Raw genomic sequence first — 13,849 nt, 5'->3', positions numbered from 1 at the left:
CAAATGAGCTAGATGCGTCGATTCAGAAACGTACGTCCGCCCGGCGCATTGATTTACGTTGTTTACGTAAGGCTTTTTTCGGCGTAAAGTTACCCCTGCTATATGAGGCGTAGCCAATGTTAACTATGGACTTCGGGACAGCGTCAAATTTTTCGTCGTTTACCTCGTTTGCGTAAGTCGTACGCGAATAGGGCTGTGCGAAAACAATGACTATTTGCGGCGTAATTTGGAGCATGCGCACGGGGATACTTTCACGGACGGCGCATGCGCCGTTCGTTAGTAACGTCAATTACGTGGGGTCACGACTATTTAGCATACAACACGCCCCCTACCAGCCTATTTTGAATTAGGCAGGCTTACGTAACTTCGGGCGCAAGTTCTTTCTGAAGACGGGACTTGCCTCTCAAAATTACGGCGGCGTAGAGTATATGAGATACGCTACACCCGCCTAAAGATAGGCATTTGTATCTGAATCTAGCCCGTTATCTGTACATCAGTGCTTCAAGGCTCAACCAAATTTCAAGTTCTTTAATATGATGGCAAAGCAACATGTTCTATGGGCACCCCATATCCCCTTTCCCCCCAACCACGTTATATCCCTCAATAAACAAAAACAAAACGACGCAAATGACTGTTCATTGTCTCTGAGGTAATAGATGGTATGGCAGCAGAGTGATATGGTGGATGTTAGTTACTAGTAGCAACCAAGCGCTACACTTAAGCGGGGTTCCACCCGCGTTTTTTTTTTTAAAGTCAGCAGCTACAAACCTCTCCTAGGAGCCAGCGATGTTGGCCAGACCCCCCCCCCCCCAGGCCGATCCCTCGATCCTGGCAGCTCCCGGCGCCGCCATCCTCACTAAGGGAAACAGGCAGTGGAGCATTGCGGCTTCACTGCCCGTTTCCTACTGCCCATGGGCAAGTCTTGTGGCGCTTTGTGAATTGGCGGCTGCTTTCTGGGATACACACAGTTCCCAGAAGGCAGCGCGCCCCATTCACCAGAAGACAACGTGGGGAGGACAAGGAAGGAGACCTGCCGTAGTATGGGAAGAGACAGATTAGGAAGTTCCGCATAGCAACCGCCATTTCTGGTAAGTAAACGTTTTTTTTTTTTTTTTCATTTTTTTGCAATATTTTTGTGTCTTTTTTTTTTAGGGTGGACCTCCACTCTAAATAAGATACATTCGTCCAGAAAATGCCACATGTCATTTCACTTTTTCACTGTGAGCCCTGAATAGCTGCATGCATGCCCTTGTTTAGGTGGGCAGTCAGGGGGCAATAATACCAAAGCCAGGGCCATCTTTTCCATTGGGCACGCTGGGCAGTTGCCCGGGGGCCCCGCTTGCCTGGGGGGCCCCACCGGCTGCCCAGCAACCCCAGTAAAAAATTGTGGAGAGTGACGGGTTAGAACTGCCCATGCCCAGTTTGCTGAAATCACAGAGAAGATCCCGTCCTTCACGAGTGCGGGGGGTTGCTGATGTAAGGGGGGGAGTGAATGCAAAAATGTAAGGGGGCACTGATATAAAGGTTTCCCCTCCTATATTAGTGACCCCCCTTACCTTAGTGTATTTACTCTACGGAAGGTGGTCTCTGGTCACCAGAGTGCCCCCCACATCAGAGTTCCCCTTTTACATCAGAGTCTGCAGGATTCCCCCTTACAATGCAAGGGGGAACTCAGTCTGCGGACCCTGATGTAAGTGGGAAAGAGAAAGCAGTGGACTCTGATATAAGGTGGTCTCTGGTCACCAGAGCCCCCCTCCACATTAGATTTCCCCCCTTAGATCATGATCTGCAGCGTTCCCCTTTACATAAGAGTTCCCTTTCACTGTAAGAGGGAATCCTGCAGACTCTGATGTAAGAGGAAACTCTTTGCTGGCTGGGTTATAGTAACCTGACCTTCATGTCAATTTTTTTAAAACACATTGCTAATAGCACTAGCTATATGTTCATAGTTTAAATACTGACATTTGTACTGTTTGGCACTGAAAACTGTATTTTTAGGTACTTTTTTTGCAGTGGCAGTAAAAAATGTGGTTCTGCCAGTAAATTTTATGATTTTTGTCACTAAATTCTTGTGCGTGATTGTGTAGACAGGACCCCAGTGCACTGTATTGCCCGGGGGCCTATAATGCTCTTAAGATGACACTGACCAAAGCTCCTCTGTCTGAACAAGCCCTTTCACAACCTGAAGCCCATGTGATGTGAATGAGAGCTGATTCCTAATCAGAGCTTCCTTCCTCTGGGACAGAGGGCAGGTGGAAGCTATTTAAACAATAATCCTATAGGTGTGTGGTCACTTCCTTACTACATCCTGCACAGATTCTTACGTCAGGTAATGTGCACAGAAAATTCAGGGTTTTATTGTTTTTAACACGGTTCTGCTAGATGTAGAGAAAAATGTTATAGGCATCCCTACTCTTAGACATTGTATAGAAAGTCTCCCCACACTTGTGAATATAGTGTAGGGCTAAATGTTTGTGTCTGTAGTATGTTTGTGTGATGCAGATTGTGATTATAATGTAGGGCTATGTGTGGGAGTACAGTGCAGATTGGATGTCTGTTTGTTTATAAAATGCAACATGGCATATAATGCAAAACCTGATATATATATATATATATATATATATATATATATATATATATATATATATATATATATATATATACTTTTTTTTTTGTGTGCCCCGAATCCCCTTGATAATTATAAGGATCTAAATGCTTTTTAGTGTGTTGTGGTAACAAACAAAACACACTTTACTAGGTTGTGATGCCTTTTTAATTTGAATCTTACCCCATGCACTATGGCAATGTGGCTCCGAGGCACAGTAATGCACTACCATGCGTTTTGTGCTAAATTGGGGGGGAATGCAGCATATTAAATTTTTGGTCTAGTCTTGTGTATTAGGAACCCATTCAAAATGAGAGGATTAGACCCCCTTAATGCAATGTATATTACCGCACATTTTCTGCACTGCGTTATAAAAAAAAAGTGTGTGTGTGTGTGTGTGTGTGTGTGTGTGTGTGTGTTTTTTTATATCCCTGTAATGCTCACTGGTGTGTTTCTTGATGACTTTAGCTGTGTACTGGTACGTTCCAGTCAGTGGTGGCTGGTGCTCAATTTTTGGAGGGGCGCAAACAAACAAATTCTTGTGGGGGAGGGATCAAACGCAGCCACTGTGACCACCTACTATTAAGTCTATTTGCAAATAAACGTAATGGTAAAATTGTAACTGCAAAAATGTTTTTTTACATACGTTGGACCCCTTTCACACTAAAGGCGATTTTAATGCGTTTTAGCGCTAAAAATAGTGCCTGAAAAAGCGCCTCTCAAGCCTGACCAGTGTGAAAGTCAGTGCTTTCACACTAGGGTGGGTGCGCTTGCAGGAAAAGAAAAGGTCCTGCAAGCATCATCCTTGGGGCTGTGTTTACACCGCTCCTAAACTGCCCCTGCCATTGAAATCAATGGGCAGCACTGCCAAAGCGCTTTTTGGGTGGTTTTAACCCTTTCCATGGGGGGGGTGTTAAAAGTGCCTGTCAAGCGCCCGAAAAGCGGCGCTTTACCGCCAACGCGGCCCGCACCCCAGTGTGAAAGGGCTCTAAAACTGATATATTTGACACATTAAATTATCTTCTAGCATACCTCACTTTATAACGTATAAAATATTCTGCTGCTTGACATCTCTCTAGAAAAATATACAAAAAGCCATTTTAACTGTTGGATGGTTTAGATCAGTGGTCATCAACCCTGTCCTCAGGGCTCACTAACAGGCCAGGTTTGCAAGATGACTGAAATCCATCACAGGTGATATAATTTGCTGCTCTGTGATTGCAGTATTCTAGTCTGCATCTCCCCAAGGTAATACATAAAACCTGGCCTGTTAGTGGGCCCTGAGGACAGGGTTGATGACCACTGGTTTAAATGAGGTAATAAGACGCACAGTGCAGTAGAATATTTTGTACCCTATGATGTGGGTTGTATCAGAGAGCCATCACTGTTCCAGACAATGGGGCCCCAGTTTATCAAAAACTGGCCATGGTCAAGAGCAGTTCCAAGCTCTGGACCCCCTTTACACCAGAACGATCAACTATGGTGCATTACATATTTTTAGGCTGGTAATGCCAAATGGACAGCAAGCTGGACCTAAAACTTTTAATTTAAGACGCCTGATTTGTGTTGTGTGCTGCAATGTAGGTCTGTCAGCCCATACTGTCTCGTACATCACACAGAGCCTTAATTACTTAATGGGTTATGTTGTCACCACAGGTGATTGGACACTGATAAACCCACTTAAAATTGAGTTCTTCCCCTATATAACCCCTCCAAAATGGAGAGTACCTCAGTGTGTTTTTTTTTTAAGTTTTTTTTTTAGTTTCTAAGGTGGTTGGTCACATTTAACATGTGCTAAGAAGAAAAAGCTCTTTTGATGGTCTTCTGCGGAGGCCTAGGAGCTATAACCAGATCCATACCTCGGGCTGATATCAAATGCCTAAGATGGGTGGTTCCCAGGACTCGTGTAAAGAAGAAACAAGGTTTGAGTGTAATGTCTCTCTGTGGAGGTCTGGCTAGGATCCAGGCTTTGGTGTACTAATGCAACTGTGGAATGAAAAGTTACTGGTAGTCTTCTACAGGTCCAGGTATGAGGTTCCTCTAAGTAGGAACCCATGGAAACCTGAAGGTTGGCACAACATTATCTACCGTGATGGATGAAAACTGGATTTACTTTTTGGTAGCTTTCCTGCGGCGTGCATAAGGTGTTATCTTCTGTGAGTAGGATGTCTTTCCTGTTTTTCACCACTAGAGGGAGTAAGTACATGGTGTGAAGTCGGTCAGTTAAAGCAGGGGTTCACCCTTAGAGGGCACTTTTTCCCCTTAGATTCCTGCTCGTTTTGTCTAGGGGAATCGGCTATTTGTTTTAAAATATGTGCAGTACTTACCCGTTTACGAGATACATCCTCTCCGTCGCTTCCGGGTATGGGCTGCGGGAATGGGCGTTCCTTCTTGAGTGACAGTCTTCCGAGAGGCTTCCGACGGTCGCATCCATCGCGTCACGATTTTCCGAAAGAAGCCGAACGTCGGTGCGCAGGCGCAGTATAGAGCCGCACCGACGTTCGGCTTCTTTCCGCTACGAGTGACGCGATGGATGCGACCGTCGGAAGCCTCTCGAAGACTGTCAATCAAGAAGGAACGCCCGCTCCCGAAGACCCATACCCGGAAGCGACGGAGAAGATGCATCTCGAAAACGGGTAAGTACTGCTCATATTTTAATACAAATGGCCGATTCCCCTAGACCGAACGAGCAGGAATCTAAGGGGAGAAAAAAAAAAAATTTAATAAATGGGTGAACTCCCGCTTTAAACACCACTCGCCTCCTCTGCTGCAGGCTCTGCCACAAAAAACACATACAGGGGTCCCCCCAAGAAACCCCAGTGATCTGCTCTTTCCTCTTTGTGTGAAAAAAAAAATTAAATTCCGCGCCAAATAAAATAAAATGTAAAATGTATATACACAACCTATATATATCGGAATATAATTTGACAGCTGCTACTCTAAGCAGTATGCAATACTGTGAATAGTCAAAAAATAAAGAAATGGAGGGTGCTCTAGTTGCTAAATATAACTAAATAACTAAATTACTAATTGCTGTGCTATGACAAATATGCTAAACACAACATAGAAATCCTCGTGAAATAAGTGTCAGCCCTAAGCCAACTAGTGACGCTGCTTAGTCCCATAGTGACTAATTAATAATAATGTTCCAATATAAATGTGAAGTGCAAAAAACAGCAGGTTTTCTTCAAACAATCTGCATGCAATCTTGTTCCAAAGTGATACTGTGTTCCTTCACCATAGAAAATAAAACATCTTTACCCAAAGTGCTCAAGATAAGTATTGCGCTTACCACAAGTATATGACTTCTTTAATGAAAAAAGATGGTCACAGAAAGCTTTGACAGGATTGTGCCTGCACACGTAGTAGGGTTGACTGGATCTGGGATTATTGCCTCATGCCCGGAATGCAGATAGGGACAGAAAACAGAGTGCCCGCAGCGTAATATTGTTTTATTAAAAATAAACATAAAAAAAGATGGCCTCTTACATTAAGAAGTGCCTCCTGGGGCTGTGGACATGTCAGATTTAAAGTCTTGGGGTCCCACTCACTCTAGCTTCCCAGCCGCAGCATTGTACTGCCTCCACCTGATACCTCCACAAGCGCCGGGGATAGCGTGGGTATACACGTGATCAGGTATCACCGCTGACGTACGTTTCGTATGTCTTACATCATCAGGGGGCGTACCAGGTCACAAAGGATAACGGTATTTGTAGTCTGCTTAACAATGTCATTGCATCTTGGGCGGGGAAAATTCAAAACCGAATCTGTTGCAGCCACAGTGCCGATCGACTTACACATTGATATACATGGTATTGCAACATCCCCGTGCTTAAAATCAATTCTTATTCTTACAAAAAAATCCTATTTCATATCATTAATTAAGGCGTACATAAGAAACTTATAATTAACTCTTCAATGGCAGGATATAGTTGTAAACAAAGTAGGCTACCTAACCAATCCAACTGCGGCTCTATGCATTATTTATTAGTATATTAAATAGTCGTACTCTCTACAAAAAGGAGCTATTCCTATATAGTTATGAGGGGTTTCATAATCACTCATGTCCCTTCCTCTCAGATATGATTTTTATTGTAAACTAGCTGAATACCCGGCGTTGCCCGGTCTTCCTATCTTAACCTTTTGGGGAGGAAAATCATAGTAATATAAATATACCCATCTTTTATATAAGGGTGTAGGTAAGGGTTAATTTAAGTGTCATATATTTTTATTTGGCATATAAGTAATGTGTACCAGGTATTATTGAAATATCTCCAGGCGTACAGAAGTTATGTGGGAACATACATTTCCCATTGATTTGCATGGGACTTTAAACAAAAACCACGACCCTCACAAATGGGGGTAGTTAAGGGATAAATTAACCACTTGCCGACCTGCTCCTGTACATTTACGTCGGCAGAATGGCACGGACAGGCACAATCACGTACCTGTACGTCCTCTGCTCGACGTGGGTCGGGGGTCCGATGGGGACCCCCCCGGTACATGGCGCGGGTCGTTACGCTGCAGAAGCGATCCGAGATGAGAGGGCGGCTGTCCGTGTTCAGCTCCCCCTCTGTGATCGCTCTCAGCCAATGCCAGCGCGCCCCCCTCCTCTTCCTGTGTTTAGTGTAAACACAGGAAGCAGGAACTGTGTGATCTCTCCTCGTGGTGGTCATATCGTTTGTTGTTTCAGCAGACATGTTTGGTCGTGAGTACGGGGCCTAAGTGTTACGGTTGACGCTGGTTAGTTAGTTTGCTGTTTATAGCATCAGGGTACCTGCCGTATATAACCCAATAAAGGTTTAACCCCCTGATCGCCCGGCGGGTGATATAAATTAAATTTTAGCATCAGTCAGGGTCTGCGTCGCCCCAGGCAGCGTTTGGGTGTAAGCGGTACTGGCACTAACCTCTCGCAAAGCATACACCCCCCTTAGTGGTATAGTATCTGAACAGATCGATACCTGATCTGATCAGATCTATACTAGCGTACCCAGCAGTTTAGGGTACCCAAAAACGCATTGTTAGCGGAATCAGCCCAGATACCCGCTAGCACCTGCGTTTTCCCCCTCTGCCCAGCCCAACCCACCCAAGTGCAGTATCGATCGATCACTGTCACTTCAAAAACACAAGACACATAACTGCAGAGACAGGCCTGATCCCTGCGATCGCTAACAGTTTTTTTCGAAGCGTTTTCTACATTTTCCTTTCTATAGTCGGGTGCTTTTTTACCTGTGAATCATCACCAGTGTACGACTAAATTTAGAGTCCAAAATGACAAAGCGAATGTACACTGGTGAAGAGGCCGTCAGGATCTTGAGCATGTCAGATAGTGTCACGCATCTGACAGAATCTGGCTCAGAATACGATCCTATTTACGACAGCGGCTCCATGTCAGATAGTTCGGACGACGGAGTGGTGGTCCCTGCTAAGGCCAGGCGTACCCGACCCCGTTCTGATGTTGTTGAGCAGCAAGAACCGCAGGACCCTTGTATGGAGCAGAGAGCCAGTACTAGCGCCGCTATTCCTTCTGGTGGATTGGCAAGCACCAGCGGCCTAGTACACCCTGGTCGTTCATCCAGCACTGCAGTAAGACGTGGCGAGTCCCATAAGTGCAGTTCAAGCTGGCAAGCACAAGTAGTGTCCCGCTGCCACCAAGAAGAAGACAGAGACAGGCCCGTCGTGCCTATAGTGCCCTTCCTGCAGAATTCGCCTATCCTGATTGGGTCCCCACCACTTCTGCAGCACCCGTACTTCCCCCATTCACTGGCCAATCCGGTATTCAGGTGGATACAGCGAATTTTATGCCACTTGATTTTTATTCGCTGTATTTCACGGACGATCTCTATAGATCTATTGTGGACCAGAGTAATTTATATGCTGGTACCTACATCGCCGCTAACCCCCAGTCTCTCCTTGCCAAAGAATGGAAACCTTGAGGTTTCCGAATTTAAGACCTTTCTGGGCCTTACCCTCAACATGCGCATACACACATTTCCGGAGTTGCGGATGTATTGGTCCAGACATCCCATCGACCATATGCCCTTGTTCTCTGCTTGCATGGCCAGGAAACGATACGAGGCGATCCTGCAGTTTCTGCATTTCAGTGACAATGCACTTTGTCGTCCACGTGGAGACCCTGAATTTGACCGGCTCTACAAAATTCGGCCCCTCGTAAACCATTTCAACGAACGTTTTGCAGCCTTGTTTAATCCCCAGCAGGTTGTATGCGTTGATGAATCCCTGGTTAAATTTGCTGGCCGCTTGTCTTTCAAACAGTACATTCCCAGCAAGCGTTCCAGATACGGGGTCAAGCTCTATAAGCTCTGTGACAGGGCCACAGGCTACACATGGAGCTTTAGTGTTTACGAGGGCAAAGATAGTGAGGTAGAGCCGGAAAGGATGCCCAGATTACATGGGGAGCGCTGGCAAGATTGTGTGGGACTTGGTGTCACCCTTATTCGGAAAGGGGTACCACTTATACGTGGACAATTTTTACAGCAGCGTGCCACTTTTTAGCCACTTGTTTGATCATCAGATTGGCGCATGTGGCACCGTGCGACCTAATCGCCGGGGCTTCCCCCAGAGGCTTGTAGATGCCCGTCTTAGCCTGGGGGCGAGAGCCTGCTTCAGATGTAAAAATTTGCTCGCTGTGAAGTGGCGGGACAATAGGAATGTTTTCGTTCTTACCACCCTTCACGCAGACACGACGGTACAAATTCGTACGGCGACTGGTGTTGTGGAGAAACCCCTCTGTGTCCACGAATATAACCAAAACATGGGAGGGGTGGACCTCAACGACCAGTTGATGGCGCCGTATCATATTGCCCGCAAGACGAGACGCTGGTACAAAAAAGTGTCTCTACATTTATTTCAATTGGCTCTACTGAATGCTCATGTCTTATACAGAGCTTCAGGACAGGATGGATCCTTCCTTCAATTCCAGAGGGATATCATCACAGAACTCCTGTATGCAGGCGGTACTGTACCTCACCAGCCCCTACCAAATGCAGTAAGCAGACTGCATGAGAGGCATTTTTCGTATGCCCTCTAGAGTACCCCTACCCAACGAGCCCCCCAAAGAAGATGTCGTGTCTGTAGCAAGCGTGGATTTAGGCGTGACACCCGTTATTTTTGTCCCCGCTGTCCTGGCAATCCTGGTCTTTGTATAGGGAAATGTTTTGAACGCTTCCACACACACGTGTATTTTTAGTGTAGGGTAAAACATTACACAGGCTAAGTACACTTACAGAGGGTCTCTCAAGATGCCATCGCATTTTGAGACCCAAACCTGGAACCGAAAAGTTGAACAGTTCGTTACAAAAAAAAGTGTTAAACAAAAAAAAAAAGGAGAAAAAAAAAAAATAGTTGTCGTTTTATTGTTCTCTCTCTATTGTTCTTCTTCTCTTTTTTTTACTGTATTCTATTCTGCAAAGTTTTATTGTTATGTTTTCATGCTTGCTTTTTTTAGGTATGTAATTTACTTTACTGTTTTCAGGTATGCCATTCAGCTGTTGCGTGGACTTATTTAGCGTGACAGCAACAGCGTTTGCTCCCACGATATATAAAGCCGCGACTACAGAGGAGCTGATTTCACCACCACAGTTCAAAAAAGAGCATATATGCCGAAGCATTAGGGGCGGAGGAGCGATTTTGCTCCTAATGCCGCGTACATACGGTTGACATTCCTACGGAAGCTTTCCCGTGGAAAAGTCTGACCATGTGTACACGGCATAGAAAAGTCCGACCGTGTGTACGCGGCATAACTTTTTTGCGGGAGGATGCCCCCATGCTTCGGCATATATAAATGGTGCATGTATGCCCATCATTAGAAGTAGGTGGATGAAGGGAGGTATTCTAATGGTGGGCATACCCACCGATCAATCTTTTTTTCGTTCAGCCAACAGGCTGCATGAAAAAAAAATTACAATACATGTCCAACAAGAACCATCAACGTACTGGTATGTTGCTGGACTTTGAATGGTTATACCAGAATGATGCCTGCGGGTTTAGGCATCATCTTGGTATCATTCTTTTCAGCCAGCGGTCGGCTTTCATGTAAAAGCAGTCCTAGCGGCTAATTAGCCTCTAGACTGCTTTTACATTCAGTGGGAGGGAATGTCCCCCCCCCCCCCCCGGATATAAACAGTGCCATTGGGAATATGGGAAAGCATTTTATCACACCGATCTTGGTGTGGTCAGATGCTTTGAGGGCAGAGGAAAGATCTAGGGTCTAATAGACCCCATTTTTTAAAAAAGAGTACCTGTCACTAACTATTGCTATCATAAGGGATATTTACATTCCCTGAGATAACAATAAAAATTGTAAAAAAAAATAAAAATGGAAGGAACAGTTAACAAATTAAAAAAAAAAGCGAAATAAATATATAAAAAAAAAGCATCCCTGTCCCCCCTGCTCTTGCGCAAAGGCGAACGCAAGCGTCGGTCTGGAGTCATATGTAAACAGCAATTGCACCATGCATGTGAGGTATCACCGCGAAGGGCAGATCGAGGGCAGTCATTTTAGCAGTAGACCTCCTCTGTAAATCTAATGTTGTAACCTGTAAAGGCTTTTAAAAATGTATGTAGTTTGTCGCCACTGCGCGTTTGTGCGCAATTTTAAAGTATGTCGTGTTTGGTATCCATTACTCGGCCTAAGATCATCATTTTTATTTCATCAATAATTTGGGCAATATAGTGTTTTAGTGCTTTAAAATAAAAATAAGTGTGTTTTTTCCCCAAAAAATGCGTTTGAAAAAACGCTGCGCAAATACTGTGTGGAAATTTTTTTTGCAACACCCACCATTTTAATCTGTAGGGCCTTTACTTTAAAAAAATATATAATGTTTGGGGCTTCAACTTAACTTTCTTGCAAAAAAAAAAAAAATGTTTTTATGTAAACAAACAGTGTCAGAAAGGGCTTTTTTTTTTTCAAGTGGTTAGAAGAGTGGGTGATGTGCGACATAAGCTTCTAAATGTTGTGCATAAAATGCCAGGACAATTCAAAACCCCCCCCAAATGACCCCATTTTGGAAAGTAGACACCCCAAGCTATTTGCTGAGAGGCATCTCAAGTCCATGGAATATTTTATATTTTGACCCAAGTTGCGGGATATATATATATATATATATATTTTTTTTTTTTTTTTTGCGCAAAGTTGTCACTAAATGATATATTGCTCAAACATGCCATGGGCATATGTGGAATTACACCCCAAAATACATTCTTCTGCTTCTCCTGAGTACGGGGATACCACATGTGTGAGACTTTCTGGGAGCCTAGCTGTGTACGGGACCCCAATAACCAATCACCGCCTTCAGGCTTTCTAAGGGTGTAAATTTTTGATTTCACTCCTCACTACCTATCACAGTTTCGAAGGCCATAAAATGCCAAAATAGCACAAAAAAAAACCAAATGACCCCATTTTGGAAAGACACCCCAAGGAAACTGCTGAGAGGCATGTTGAGTCTATTGATTTTTATTTTTATTTTTTTTTGTCATTATTCAATCACTTTGGACAAAAAAAAAAAAAAAAAATCAAAGTGATTGAATAATGACAAAAAAAAAAAAAAATTGTCACTAAATTATATATTGCTTACACATGCCATGGTTATATGTGGAGTTGCACCCTAAAATACATTCTGCTGCTTCTCCTGAGTACAGGGACACCACATGTTTGGGACTTTTTGGGAGCCTAGCCGCGTACGGGACCCCGAAAACCAAGCACCGCCTTCAGCATTTCTAAGGGCGCAAATTTTTGATTTCACTCCCCACTACATATCACAGTTTCGAAGGCCATAAAATGGCACAAAACCCCCCCAAATGACCCCATTTTGGAAAGTAGACACCCCAAGCTATTTGCTGAGAGGCATGTTGAGTCCATGGAATATTTTTTTTTTTTTTGCCCCAAGTGATTGAATAATGACAAAAAAAAAAATGTACAAAACATTGTCACTAAATTATATATTTCTCACACATGCCAGTTATATGTGGAATTGCACCCCAAAATACATTCTGCTGCTTCTCCTGAGTACGGGGATACCACATGTGTGGGACTTTTTGGGAGCCTAGCCGCGTACGGGACCCCGAAAACCAATCACCACCTTCAAGATTTCTAAGGACATAAATTTTTGATTTCACTCACACAAATCTTGAAGGCAGTGCTTGGTTTTCGGGGCCCCCGTACGCGGCCAGACTCCCAAAAAGTCCCACATATGTGGTATCCCCGTACTCGGGAGAAGCAGCAGAATGTATTTTGGGGTGTAATTCCACATATGCCTATGGCATGTGTGAGAAATATATCATTTAGTGACGTTTTGTCATTTTTTTTTTTTTTTTTTTTGGTCATTATTCAGTGACTTGGGGCAAAAAAATTTAAATATTCCATGGACTCAACATGCCTCTCAGCAAATAGCTTGGGGTGTCTTCTTTCCAAAATGGGGTCATTTGGGGGGGGGTTGTGTGCCATCTTGGCATTTTATGGCCTTCAAAACTGTGATAGGTAGTGAGGAGTGAAATCAAAAATTTATGCCCTTAGAAATCTTGAAGGCGGTGCTTTGTTTTCGGGGCCCCGTATGCGGCTAGGCTCACAAAAAGTCCCACACATGTGGTATCCCCGTACTCAGGAGAAGCAGCAGAATGTATTTTGGGGTGCAATTCCACATATAACTATGGCATGTGTGAGCAATATCTCATTTAGTGACAACTTTTTGTATTTTTTTTTTTTTTTTTTTTTTTTTGTCTTTATTCAATCACTTGGGACAAAAAAAAAATATTCAATGGACTCAACATACCTCTCAGCAGTTTCCTTGGGGTGTCTACTTTCCAAAATGGGGGTCATTTGGGGGGGGTTTTGTACTGCCCTGCCATTTTAGCACCTCAAGAAATGAGATGGGCAGTCATAAAATAAAAGCTGTGTAATTTCCAGAAAATGTACCCTAGTTTGTAGACGCTATAATTTTAGCGAAAACCAATAAATATACGCTTAATGCGATTTTTTTTTTTTTTTTTTTTTTTTTTTTTTTTTTTTTTTTTTTTTACTAAAGACATGTGGCTGAATACATTTTGGCCTAAATGTTTGAGTAAAATTTAGTTTATTCGATATTTTTTACTTTTTGTTATAAGAAAAATCATTTTTTTTTCCAAATTTTCGGTCTTTTTCCATTTATATCGCAATAAAAATCGCTGAGGCAATCAAATACCATCAAAAGAAAGCTCTATTTGTGGGAAGAAAAGGACGCAAATTTC

The 13,849-nt window shown here is 43.6% G+C and overlaps 1 protein-coding gene across 1 annotated transcript in view; it reads left to right on the top strand.

Moving 5' to 3' along the window:
* Positions 1-2,249: 2,249 nt before the first annotated feature.
* Positions 2,250-13,849, top strand: part of LOC120914264 (HAUS augmin-like complex subunit 3) — a 127,103-nt gene continuing 115,503 nt past the window's right edge. The window contains exon 1 of the mRNA XM_040324890.1: positions 2,250-2,329. The gene's annotated coding sequence lies outside the window, so the exon portion shown is untranslated. The remainder of the gene's footprint in view (positions 2,330-13,849) is intronic.

The sequence above is a fragment of the Rana temporaria genome, chromosome 9 (genome assembly GCF_905171775.1).
Source record: "Rana temporaria chromosome 9, aRanTem1.1, whole genome shotgun sequence".
Lineage (NCBI taxonomy): Eukaryota > Metazoa > Chordata > Amphibia > Anura > Ranidae > Rana > Rana temporaria.
Note: the sequence above shows the minus strand (reverse complement) of the source record. Positions and strands in the feature narration are given on the sequence as shown.